At 41.3% G+C, this 14106-nt stretch overlaps 1 non-coding gene across 1 annotated transcript; it reads left to right on the forward strand.

Annotated features, from left to right (window-relative positions):
- The first annotated feature begins 1670 nt into the window (after positions 1 to 1670).
- LOC127114188 (small nucleolar RNA R71) lies at positions 1671 to 1777 on the forward strand. The gene has a single exon (XR_007800127.1). It is a non-coding gene; the product is annotated as a small nucleolar RNA R71 (small nucleolar RNA).
- Positions 1778 to 14106: the final 12329 nt, after the last annotated feature.

A 14106-nucleotide genomic window follows, 5' to 3' on the forward strand; every position in this document is an offset into this window, starting at 1 on the left:
ATGCATTCATCTATGATATCGATCATATAACATGCGTCTCCTAGAATTGGTGCCATCAGGAATTTTGAAAAAATGAACTCGATCTTTTCATCCCCTACTTCGAAAGTTAATTTTCCTCTTTAACATCTATTATAGCTCCGGTTGTTGATAAGAATGGTCTACCTAAAAGGATAGGGATATCATCGTCTTCCTTGATATCCATGACCACAAAGTCTGTTGGGATATAAAGTTGACCGATCCTAACTGGGATGTCTTCTAAAATGCCTACAGGATACTTAATAGACCTATCGGCTAATTGGAGGGACATCTTAGTTGGTTGTAATTCTCCTAAGTTTAACCTTTTACATACAGCTAAGGGCATTAAACTCACACTAGCGCCTAAGTCTAGGAAAGCTTTGTCGATCACATGACTCCCTAAAATGCAAGGTATAGAAAAACTACCAGGGTCTTTCTCCTTCTTAGCAAGTTTATCCTCGGAAATAAAGTTGCATTCCAAGGGTTTTGGATCGTCAAGCCTACGCTTGTTGGTTAAGATGTCTTTGAGAAATTTGGCGTAAGACGGAATTTGGGTGATGGCTTCGGTAAAAGGAATCTCTACATGAAGCTTCTCTATTACTTTAATAAATTTTTGGTGTTGGTTGTTGATTTTGGTTTGTTTAAGTCTTTGCGGATATGGGATTGGTGGTTTGTACGGGGGTGGTGGTTTGTAAGTTTTATCCTTGGCTTCTCCTTCTTGGTCAGTTTGTTTTTCGGGTTCCACCGGTTCCTCTTCTTGGTTGGTAGGTATATTTCCTTTAGAAGTTTTGGATTCGCTCATTACTGGGTTATGAGGCCCTTCGTAAGCGGTCTCACTTCGTAACGAGATAGCGTTAGCTTGCCCTCGAGGGTTTGGTTGAGGTTGTCCAGGGAATTATCCTCCAGGTGTAGTTTGTGGGGCTTGGTTTTGTGCTACCTGTGAGATCTGGGTTTCAAGCATCTTGTTGTGAGTGATTATCTGGTCAACCTTGGTTCCTAATTGCGTTATCAGTTCATTTACGTGAATGTTCTGGTTTACGAATTCTTTATTTTGCTGAGTATGGCCTGATATAAAGCTCTCCATGATCTTCTCAAGGTTAGGCTCCTGGGGCACAACTTGCATAGGTTGATTTGGTTTTTGGGCTTGATAACCTTGTGGTCTTTGAGGTGCATAATTTTGGATAGGGTTCTGGTTTTTATAGGAAAAATTCGGATGATTCTTTCATCCAGGGTTTTAAGTGTTTGAAAATGGGTTACCTTGGGCGTAATTCACTTGGTCGGTGTTCAGGTCGTTCAAAAGGTTACACTCCGCTGATTCGTGTCCTTTAGATCCACAAAGTTCGCACTCTGTGTGGACTACCGCTGTGGTGTTAGTGTTTGTAGACATATGTTCGATGGTAAGGGCTAAAGCGTCCATTTTTTCCTGCATCATGTCCAGAGAGCTTATCTCATGTATTCCACCTTGGGTCTCCTTTTTCTCTATTGATGCTCGTTCAGTTCCCCATTGGTAATGGTTTTGGGCCATATCCTCAATTAGGTCACAAGCTTCAGGGTAAGGTTTGTTCATCAACGCGCCACCTGCGGCAGCGTCGATGCTCATCTTGGTGTTATAATGGAGTCCATTGTAGAAGGTGTGAACGATCAACCATTATTCTAGGCCATGGTGTGGACAGACTCTTAATAGCTCTTTATATCTCTCCCAAGCTTCAAAAAGCGATTCTCCTTGGTTTTGAGTAAATCTAGTTATTCGGTTTCGAAGAACAACAGTCTTACTAGGGGGAAAATATCTAGCAAGGAATACTCTCCTAAGGTCTTCCCAGGTAGTTATTGAATTAGCTGGAAGTGAATCTAACCATGAACATGCTCTATCCCTGAGGGAGAAAGGAAATAATCTCAAACGGATCGCATCAGGTGAAGCGTCGTTGGATTAAAGGTGTCGGTCAGTTGGATAAAAACCTTTAAATGTTGATTTGGGTTCTCAGTAGCGAGACCCGCGAATTGGTTTTGTTGCACTAATTGCAACAAAGACGGTTTTAGTTCGAAATTGTTGGCAGGAATAAGGGGGTTTACTATACTCGAACTAGGTTCCTCATCAGAGGATTGGGCAAATTCCTTAAGAGGTCTCTGGTCGCGATTCTCGGTCATAGCTTTCTTAATTCGGATGAGTAAGAGGCGTGTACGAGTGTAACATTCGGGTTCCGCTAAAGGATCTACTAAATTTCCGGTACTACGGGTTCTTCGCATTTACCGGCTAATAATTCCTTAGTCTAGATGGTGTAACAATAGGGTACGAAATTTGACGAATTTGCTCCCCGACAACGGCGCCAAAAACTTGATCGCTATATTTGCAAGTGCACGAATCGCGTCAGAGTAATATAAAAGAATATTGATCCCACAAAGACCAAATTTTCAATCTATTAATTACTATCGTTACGATGTTTATCTAAGGCGGTATAAAAGAGATATTGATGTTGCAAAATAACGGTAAATAAAGGAGGTAATAAATGCGGTGCAGATAACGATAGGTTTGAACGTATATCACGTCAGTTAAGTGATGTTTCGATTGTCTAAATAGAACTACTTATAAGGCAATATTTTCTACTCTTGAAAAGAATCCATTTAACAGGAATTGTCGCTTTCGCATATTCAGAACCGAGTTTACCCTTAAATTAAGGCCTTTTATTGTCACTTATAAAAGGTGCGCAGAATGCTAAAGTAGTAAACTTATTTTTAAGAAATAAGACTCGTAAACTTAGTTGAAAAGTGATTTTGATTTGGAAAGTTTTACCCAAGGAGTTTCCTGATTTTAAATTTGTCAACGTGTCCGAAAACAGTTTCAAAAATTGTTTTTCCTTAAAGTGATAAAAATTCCTAGTTAACTAAGCCAGGGTGCTTTCGCACTCCTTGAATAGTTAAAACTAACCAAGTTTGTTTCAGAAAATTGTTCATGGAACTTCTTTTCTAACTTGGACCACGAATCAATCAAACTTGGGGCCAAAGAAGTGAACCATGTGAAGGCAGCCTTAGTCAGAGAGGAAGGAAAGTTTTTTACTCTTAAACACTCATTATGAGCTAAATCTCATGACTCTGTTAGGCATCTGGCAATATGCTCTATTGTCGACTCACCAGATTCTCCCCCAAACTTAGTGTACTTAGGCACTTTCATTCCTCTAGGTGCCTCGGTTTGGAGAATAAATTCAGCCAACGGGGAAGCATATAATGGTCTTTGCAATGTAGCACTCATACCATTCCTAGCCATAATCCTTTCGACAATAGTTCTCAAATTATTTTCTACTGCTAAGTCTTCTTGCTGATGTTGATCGACAATTTGATCAGCATCTTGCTGTCGGTTAACCAACACCATTTGGTTACGTCTTGCTACTCCTGATTCAATGCCTTGATTTTTCCGGGGTCTAAGGATTTGTCCCTCGTGGACTGTCTCATCTTCTGCTGCCCCTATCTCCATCTGAACAGGAACGGTTTGTCTAACCACTTGTGTCATCTGTCGAGCCGGTGCCCCCAGAAAATTACACAAGCACGTCAATTGATTCGCCACCTGCCTATTTGTTTCAGCAGATTCCTGTATCACAGGATTAAAAACCGTACCCATTTGATTAGTTAACATATTAACCAACTCATGGTTACTATCATCCATTTGCTGCCTCAACACCGCTATTGAAGTGTTCGACAGCGGCATGGTTCTATTCTGAGTATTATTCCTATTCTGAATATTGCCCCCTTGCGTTGATCTTTGCAAGGAGAGATTAGTATTTTGAGCGTTGTCTCAAAACAATGCTGCACTTGATGTCGACTGAAATCCTGGCATTAAGGAATACGACATTCCATAAAGAGGATTTGTGGTGCCAAAGCGAGGCACATAAGGTCTGAACGTCGTTATTGTTGATCCTGAACCTCCCGGTGGAGGTAAAGGGACCGATGTTCCAACCGCACCCATAGTCGACATCGTTGAGGTTGCACTTGTCATTGGCGGCAAAGATGCAACCTGCGAGATTACTGTTTCCGTAGTGGATAAAGTCCCCTGTGGCACTTCATCTGTATTGGAGTTTGACATTTTCAAAGTTTCTTGTGGCTTACTATATAGTTTCCCACTTCTAAGTTTCATGCAATTTCCTAACTGCACTAGCACCGACCCACTAGGCGTGCCATTTTGTTTACTATGGAAATTGGTAAACAATCGTTGGTCCTCCCTAGGCCTTACAACTGAGGGTTACTTGCAGGATCGACCAGTTGATCCTAAGACATGTGCTAGTGTGAGTGTGGCTTATTTAATTTGACAGATAATCATCTTTTTGAGGAACGGCTCCTGACAAAGTATTGAACAAGCGCAGGTTTTTTCCACACAAAATGTTACATGATGCTATAGCCTATGGGTGACTCGTGACCGACAACACTACAACATTCAAAAGACGTACACGACGAACACGCTTTTGGTGAACTCTATTATCGTAATAGAATCAGTGTCGACAGCATAGACGACAACGTAAAGTGATAACTCAAAGGTAAATGAAATTAAAATAAAGTGTTCAACGGGAACAATTGAAAAATAAGGAAGTTACATTGAAATAAATATGGTGATTCATGTACATAGCACTCTTAAAAACCCTTGCTTCCTCGCGCTAGGAATGAGAAGTTTTTTACAAGTGATTTTAGTACAAGGTGAACACACCGAGTCCCTCATGGGATATCCTATTTATAATAAACTAAAGAAACTGCCTACAGGCAAAAACTTCTAAAAATAACAGACGTCGTGCCACACGATCTACAAACTGCTCCATGCACGTTCTACAAACTGCTCCATATTCGAGCGCTTATTCTCCTTGTAACTGCTAGTCCTTTTAAGTTTCAAACTTCTCCCGCCCAGGTATTCAGGTCGACCCTGTCTCCTATGTGTTTGACGCAACTAAAAATTCCTTAAGTCCCATTCTTCAGTTCAGTCGACATAATGGGTTTTCGACGAAACATGATTCTTCTGTCGGTTTCATCTCCTGGTGACTTATGTTTTTATCAACTCTTGCTTATCTTAGGCACATCTCCACCCCTTGATGGGGTATAAAACTTAAATTCATAAGGCACTTTCATTGATTACGCCTTCAACATGCCTTATAGATTTCTTGTGGTAACAACAACATCTCTGATTTAAAAGGTATAAGCCCATCCGTGTGTGTAACACCTCAAAATTTGCCCTCCTCTCTTGGGACTAGCTTAGCATATTGCATTTCATTTTGTAGGACATTAGGCATTACATCTTTGCATATCATGTGGAAACAATAAGCAAGTCATCCTCCTAAGTCTTTCTCAGAAGATGGAGAGGTTAAAAGATGCAAGCCTAAGGGTTTCATGAATTGATCACCAATCATCTGAGGTTTGTGCTTCAATTAGGGTTTCTTGGTTCCTCAAGAAGGTTGAGTATTATCTTGGTTGAAATGGTACACCATCATCATCATGGTTATGTCCTTAGCAAAGATTTCAGGATTCATGATCAGATTCCTTGGGATTAGGGTTTTGACCTCTGGTCAACCCTAATCAGTTGCATTATACCAGTCAGGGTTTTTTTAAGGAGATGAGGTCTTTAATGAGATGGAGATCATCATGTGGTTTTATTGAGCTTGTATAAGCTAGGGTTTCATTTTGGTGCCATGTCATCAAGTGGTTGAGGCTCAGAATCATCAGTGTATGTTCAAGTCATCTATCAACCACAAAAGTCAACTGTTAGGTCAACTGTTGGATTTGGAGGTGGGAAGTGATTAGAAATACTTCATTCATGTTCAAACAAGTCTCATTTGACATTTCAAACATCAACATTGAAGAATTTAAAGTCAGGTCAAAACTTTCCAAAAATAGAAAGTGACCTATAATTTGAAATTGCCAAAAATGGAAAGGTTTTCAACTCAAGATTACATCATCAAAAATGCTTCAAATGAAATTTTGTTGAACATGAAAGTTGTAGGTCTTTCTCTCCCATTTCCAAAAAGTCCAAGATCATGGATTTCTCATGTGTGGTTAAGGAGATATGATCAAAACTTGACAAATTGTACATGGAACTTCAAATGGGCATAACTTCTCAACCAAAACTCCAAATTGGATGGCTCTTTTGGCATTGCTCTTATTTTGACCTCTAAATTCAAAATATTGCATCACATTACATCAATTATCATCACATGTTCATTTGCAAATTTTTGGATTTTTGGAGGGAAATTTCAATATTTAAAATTGGTGAATTATTTGAACTTTTGGCCATTACTGATGATTCCAAAACAGATTTTTAAGTGAAATTCAATCCAAATTCGTGCACTATTCACCATGCATTTCATGCATAGGGTGAAAAACTCATTTTTGCCAAAACACCTCATATTTGTTAATTCCATTTGCATTGGCTTAAAACATGATTAAGGCTTGATTAGCCTGACATATATATACCATAACCCTAACTGTTTTTGAGATTAAAAAATCACAATTTTCAGATCTAGAAATTTCTCAAACTTTTTTCTCTCAAATTTTCTTCAAATTTCTTCAAACCAAATCACAATCCATCACTTGATTCATCATCTGGAAGCATCATGGAGCAAGATTGAAGGAAGAACCAAGAGAATTCGTGCATGTTTGCAGCATATTGAAGCTTGGAAGCAACAATGGCAAAGGCAAATTCTGTTGGATTCAAGAGCAATTAAGCTTCGATCTATCTTCCAATCATCCATACAAGTGTTATTGAAGAAGTGTGGAGCATTGCAAAGCCTGAATTCATCAAAATCCAACTGCTGTTCTTCAAAGAGGTTCCAAATCGACCTCTCTTTTTCTCAAAATTATCATGTTATAGTTGTAGATCTTGTGATGCTGATGATGCTGAGCTTTAAATCATGCAATTCCATGCTGTTTTGAGTTAGATATAGGTAATTTAAGTTGTGATGATGAAACTTGATTGATTCGATTCATGCATGTCTTGATGATTCTTGATGAATTAGTTGTGGATTATTGTTGTATGATGAAGGATTTACATGTTGATATGTTCAATTTTAAAATCTGGAGAAAATGTTCTTGGTGTGTTTGAATGTTCTACTGTTCATGAGCGCACGATTGGAGAAGATGATGCAGATGATTTGGCCACGGTTTTGATGCATTTTTGCCAACGAAAATCTGTTGCAGATTGTTTCCCTAGGGTTTGCACGTGATTGGTGCATGCATTTCCCATGCTGGTCTCTGATTGGCCAGTTGTTTTGAACGTGCTTTTGGCTGCCAGCACATAAGTGAAACGCTGCGTTTCACTTGCTTGGTGCCTTGCATATTCAAATTGGCTCCGGGTTCGATTCCCCGCTGTAGCCATAATTCAAATGCCATGTTTTTGTTTTCTATTTCCCTCCATTCATTTCCCTATGCTTGCTTCATCTTTTTTTTATTTTTTTTTCCATCTTCCAAAATTCATAACAAATTAAATAATCATCCAAAAAATATGTGGTTTTTTGCATTGTGTCACATTTCCTGTCTAGTATTTTTTGATGATTAATTCCAAAATTGTGCATGGCTGGATAATTATTTTGCCTAAGGAGATTGAATACATGTCCATTCTTGACATTGCCTTGCCATATCCTTTGTGAAATGCTCATTTTTAATCCAATGCTTCTGAAATTTTACATGTTGAAACTAGACTCATGGCTTGAAATTATGGTGTTGATTTGGTATTTTTATCATGTGTCATTGCTGTTTTATGATCATGTTAAGTTAGGTGTGACAATTTGTGTCACACCTTGTGATGTTCAACTTGATTGGTGTGTTTACCATGCTAAATGATATCTAATTGTCCTGATTTTTTGTGTGATGCTTGCTATGAATGTTTTGAATGCTCATGATTTTTGTTGGAATTTTTGGAATCATTTCTGATTTAATTGAGATTTTTCATTCTCGATGGTCACATTTGAGCTTCCAAATTGCCTTGAACTTTATTTGATTGTGAAATGCTTGTTCCTTATCCAATGAATGTGAAATTTTGCACACTATTTCTAGACATGTTGAATGGTGTTTTGGCTTTGGTTTGAGGTTTTTATCATGATTCATTTCTGTTTTGTGCCTATGCTAAGTTGGTGTGACAATTTGTGTCACACATGTGCTTGTTATGCTTGCCTTGACTTATGCTATGTGATTACCATGCCTAATGATGTCCAATGCCTCTAATTTTTTGTGTGATGATCATGTTGTATGTCCTGTTTACTCATGAATTTTGCCAAGATTATTTGAATCATTTTTGATTTAATGTGCATTTGTTCATTCTGGTATCACAATGTGGTCACAATTTGCATACCTTGCCATGTTTGGTTCATGAAATGAATTTGGTAATTGATATTGAGATGAGACCTTTTGGATTGTGTTCTTGATTGAATGAAGTTGATTCATGTTAAATTTCATGTTCTGTTTTGGATTTTTTCTCTATCTTTGACCCTAGGCTTTGACCTAGTGGTTGGTTGCTTATGTTTGAGCTTTGATTTCAGGTGGAGCATTCAAGTTCCTTAGTTGTGGGTGCTCTATCACTTGAGCATTTGATGTTTACTTTTGACTAATAACCTTGTGTGTTTTGTAGGGTTGTTAACTCATTTGAGTTTGACTTGTTGGCTTATGCCTTTGCTCATTGGGTTTGACTGTTTGATATTCATGATTGTCTGTTTGTCTGTACAGTTGAACTGATTTGTTTAGATTGTTTTCAGGTACATAAGTTGCTTAAGTTCAATTTGAACTTGCTTTTGCTTGGTTGCTCAACCATTGAGGTATAATATCTCTGACTTCATGTAGTCTGGAAGACCTGTCCTGTTATGTGGGCAGGCACCTGTCTGAAGCCCTCCTTAAGAGGCAATGCTTGTGAATGTTTATCTTTGTGCCAAGCAGGAAAAGTCCTCTTATGAGGAAATTGGAAGATAAAAGAGATGTGTAATCCATCTCCTGCTACTCAGTGTGTCATTCACTTTGCTCACACACCTTGTGTTGATGCATTGTGGATAATAGCCCAAGATCTTTGTTGTGTCAAGTCATATGTGGAGAAGAGTTCCTACTTTCTGAACTCCCACACTTTCATTTGTCTGAAGCTCTCCCAGACCAGGGATAAGAGCTGTGAGGTCTTACCCTCACTTCCCATTTCATCTGCTTCACCCTAACTCTCAATGTTAGGGTTAAGAGCTAACTACACCCGATTCCAGTTGGCTTGTGTTTCACAGCCTAACCTTGTATGAGCCCAATTGATTGCATATAGTGTGTGTGATTGTTTATTGTGCTTGTGTTGTTTGCTTGTGCTGTTTAGGATAGCTTGCTCCCTGTGCAAGTTAGATAGAAACCTCAACCTAGGACCATGGTGGATTTACATGATAACTATTAGGCTCGAGTCAGGCTCCCTTCTAGTTTGTCATTTCCCTGTCTCTGGTTAGGTTAGAAGTTCTTTCCCTGTTAAGGGGAACTACGTCGCCCTGATCCTCATACCAGATGAGGTACGTAGGCAGGAGATCGTACGAGATCTCTCCGGGCGCCCTTTTCCTTTTTTTGGTGTGTGTTTGCTGGACAGCTAGCAGGCTCGAGTACCAGACTCCCTGTTAGCTTGTTTGTTCAACTTTTTTGTTGCTTTTGACGACTCAGCGTCCGGTTAACCTCTTGTTTCTTGGAGTCTGACGTAAGTCCAGTGATTGGCAGTCGGTTTCCTGTGTGAGGTTTGTTTATGTGGAGTCTGACGTAAGTCCAGCGATTGGCAGTTGGTTTCCTGTGTGTGTTTGTTGGTTCGGAGTCTGATGTAAGTCCAGCAATTGGCATTCGGTTTCCATGTTTGCCTGTTTGTGTGGAGTCTGACGTAAGCCCAGTGATTGGCAGTCGGTTTCTTGTGTGTGTTTTGTTTCGGCGTGCGTGAGCCGAACTACGGTAGCTCTGATTCTCATTCCAGATGAGATACGTAGGCATAGGATGCGATATCCTAGCGAGCCCGTTTCCCCCTTTTTCCATCTGTGTTGTTTCCGGTGTGTGTGTGCATTCTTTTGAGCAACGTTTAGCAACCTTTCTTCTATTCTTTTGAGCGTGGATCCCGTCGAGTACGACGGATGCGTAGGGGTGCTAATACCTTCCCTTCGCATAACCGACTCCCGATCCCATCTCTCTCTGGTCGCGAGACCATGTCTTTTCCAGGTTTACTTCGAGCGTTTCCTTTCCCTTCTTTGGGATAAATAACGCCCGGTGGCGGCTCTGTTTGTTTTGTTTTTTCCCGCCGGTTGTTTTTCGCGGATGCGACAGCTGGCGACTCTGCTGGGGAATAATGAAGTTGACCTCTTGCTGGTCCATCTTCCCTAAGCGAGTCTCTCCTAGCGTTCTCTAGGATAGGGTTTAGGTTGCTTGTGTTGCTCTATTTATTGCATTTATGATTATTATGTTATGTATATATTTGCATAAATGTTTGCATGCATCATACTATCATTGTGCTGTCTCCTGTACAGGTTGGTTTCTCTGATGTGGGGTGGGTGTTCTGAGTGGGGCTAAAACCCAGGCCCGAGTATACACCTAGGATTAGCGTGGTCTCATGTTGCCTTTCATGTTAGGTCAACATGTTTTGTGCGACGTGACATACCACAAGCCGGACGAGGTTCATTTGAGAATGATCTTCCTTTGTGGAGTATCCACTCTGGTTGAGGCACCTCATCTGAGCTGGTGACTTCGGTGACCGATCTTTCCCGGATCTTTGGTTTAGACGATCTTACGAGAGCTGCAACGGCACACCCGAAAGGGCAAACCCGTTGAGTATCTTTGACCGATTGTCGAGACCATTATCCGCCTTAGGATGACCTGATTAGAATTCACCTGTGAGGGGAGGGTTGATTCTTACAGATGCATGTTCTGATGGTGACTTTGATGGTGACTAATGGTTCAGTTGTTGATCAGAGTACTATTTATAAGTCGGATTTATGGATTTATTTCTGAGACGCCAGAGTTCTGTCCGCTGTATTTATCAGTGGGGATCCGTTTATTTCAGGATTCCCTGGGCTGGTTCAGAGGGTCTTGTGGTTATTTGTTCAGAGGATCTCTGGTGATGATGGTGATGTATCCTTTCGTTCCGTTTATTTCGGAACCCCAAGTCGGATTTGTGGTTGCTCAGTACCTCAGATGGTTGTGATCAGTTCAGAGGCCGTAACTCAGTGCAGTAAATGTTCAGATGACTTGGAGGATGGCACAGTGCATTGCATTCATACATCAGCATCATTCACATTTTGCATTTATCTGCATTTAACTCATGTTTATCCATATGCAGGGGACATTCTCGATTGAGATCCTGGTTGAGAGACTTCTTTGTTCCAGACATGAGGACCGGCTTGAAGGACGATGTTGTCTACAGTTTCTTCGACCCAGAGATTGGTGTGCTGAGAGATATGATAGCATTGATTACACCTGACCGTGTGGGGATGTTCCGTGAGGCATACGGTGGTATTCTGAAGTTGGTTTTCAGGCTCACAGACAGTGATAGGAGCGCCATCTATACTCTTCTCCAGTTCTATGACCCGGGCTTGAGATGTTTCGTCTTCCCGGATTACTTGTTGGGACCTTTGATGGAGGACTACGCCAGCATCCTGGGTATTCAGATCAGAGACCAGATTCCATTCTATGCCACTAAGGGGGAACCTGATGCTGTTGAGATTTCTCGTGCTCTTTATTTGAGCCCGGAGGTGATTAAGGGGGGTTTGAAGGAGAAAGGAAAGTTACCTGGTTTTCATCTGAGTTTCTTGGAGGCTAAAGCCAAGGAGCATGCTGTTGTGGGTAATTGGAGGACCGTCTGTGCCTTGATTGCTGTCAGCATCTATGGGATCATCCTATTTCCTAATCAGAAGAACTTTGTGGACATTAATGCTATCAGGTTGTTTATGCAGAGGAATCCTATTCCTACCCTGGTTGGGGATGTGTACTACTCGGTCCATAATCGGAATGAGAAGCGGCGTGGGGGATTGATCAGATGTTGTGCTCAGCTGCGGTACAAGTGGTTTATGGGGTATTTGCCTTCCAAGGGTGCTTTTGTCTTTCTTGACCCTACTGTCAAGTGGTCATTCAGGCTGATGGGTTTGCGAGCCAAGGACATAGCTTGGACTCACAATGGTATGGCCGGACAAGATTTCATTTACAGTTGTGGGAGTCTTCCCAATGTACCTCTTATAGGAGTTCAAGGTTGCATTAATTACAACCCGGTGCTTCTAAGGAGACAGATGGGGTTTGCTGTGGAGGGTCCCCCTCTTGGGCGAGAGATTCAGGAGTCTTTCTACTTCCCAATTGAGGGTAATCAGCCAAAGTTGAGGCAAGTGTCTGATGAGTGGTGTGACATTCAGAGGAAGGGCAAGGTTCCTTTTGGTAAGGTTAACAGCAGGTCTTTTCCTCCATTTGATGATTGGCTTAGGAAGAGGATTGAGCTCACACATATACCATTTCCTGGGGGTGATCCTTGGTGTCCTTTGATTGAGGGGCCATGTTCTTCTGTCAGCATGGAAGAGTTCCTTGAGATGAAGAAAGCCAGAGATCAGCTGCAAGCAGAGAAGACTGAGTTGGAGATGAGTGTTGCTAGACTTCAGATGGCTAATCAGGAAATCAAAGGGAGAATAGAAGACTAGGATAAGAGACATGCTCTTGTGGTGAAGCGCTTTGAGATAGACACCGCTTATTATGGCAAGGTCAGCCAAGCATTGGAGTCGTCCACAAAGGAGCACGACATCACCAAGGAGAGGTTGGCTAGAGCTTCGAGGGTCATTGAGGATGAGAAGAGGAGACAAATCCTTGTGAGGGATCAGAGAGATGCCAGAGTCAGAGTCCTTATTACTGAGTGGGAGGCAAAGCTGAAGATTAAGGAAACAGAGAACGCGAAGATCATTGCTGAGAGAGATCGTTATATTGCTGAGAGAGATCACTATCTTGCTAAGAGGGATCATTATTTCCGACAGATGAAGATTCACCAGAAGGAGATAGGGAGATTGCAGCAAGAGAACACTGAGCTTAGGTTTGCTGTGAAATTTACCAAGATGGTAGATGATGCGGAGCCTTTTGTGGGGCCTTCTTCAGTGTAGACCTTTCTTCTTTGTGTGGATTACCGTCAGGCCTGTTGACGGAATTTACTTGTTTGTATTTTCTTTCTGATTCTGGAGAATTGTAATTTGACTTGTATCAGCCTGATGTATGACTTTTGCACTTGTAGTGCACTTTTGGTATACAGTGGTTATTATCATTCAGTGATTGATCTTCAAGCTTTATTTGCTTATCTGTGCACACTCACAACACACACATGGTTGGGTGATATCTTTGCTAAATCATAACTTCCTGCTCTGTATGGCAAAACCAGACGATTGATGTCAGAATGTTGCTGCTGAATTATTATCTGTCTCGATGAAACCAGGATCGAAGCACAGAGTGTTCCTCATATGGATAGACATTGCATTCATGCATGAATCATAATAACTTGTCTTCTGTTTTGCAGGTGTCAGCTTCTAACATGTTTGATTGACACAGGAATGATGAATCCACCCAACACAGACATTCTCGAGATGAAAGAGAAGATGGGAGAGCTGATCAATGTTGTGCGAGGGCTCGCCTTGGGGCAGAAAGCAATCGCCGAGAAGGTGGAGAGGATTGAAAACTGGCTGAGAATGGGGGAAATCCAGGGAGATGCTCTGTCATCTAGAGTAGAGAAGCCCTTCGGCGATAGTCAGCACAAGAAGGAGGTTGAATCAAGGGATGTGCATGCCAAAAGGGGTAAAGATCATTACCACCCGTATGCTGCTGCAGTGACTATTCCTGCTGATAATTCATCTGTACTACAGCAACAGCAGCCACCTCAACAGAGAGTACAAAAAGCCGGGTGCCAAGTGAGAAGAAGGGCGACAGATCGTCAGTTTAATAAGCCGCCCGTGACTTATGCCTCTCTGTTTAAAAGGTTGAAGGATCTTGGGTTGGTGCAGCCAAGGACATTGGTCCCAGTGAGACCGGATCAGAGGCTTGCAAGTTATGATGAGAATGTCAGGTGCGAGTTCCATGCTGGTGCACCTGGACATCACATTGAGGGGTGTAAAGCTTTTAAGCATGTCGTTCAAG

This window comes from Lathyrus oleraceus, unplaced genomic scaffold (assembly GCF_024323335.1).
Source record: "Lathyrus oleraceus cultivar Zhongwan6 unplaced genomic scaffold, CAAS_Psat_ZW6_1.0 chrUn0419, whole genome shotgun sequence".
Lineage (NCBI taxonomy): Eukaryota > Viridiplantae > Streptophyta > Magnoliopsida > Fabales > Fabaceae > Lathyrus > Lathyrus oleraceus.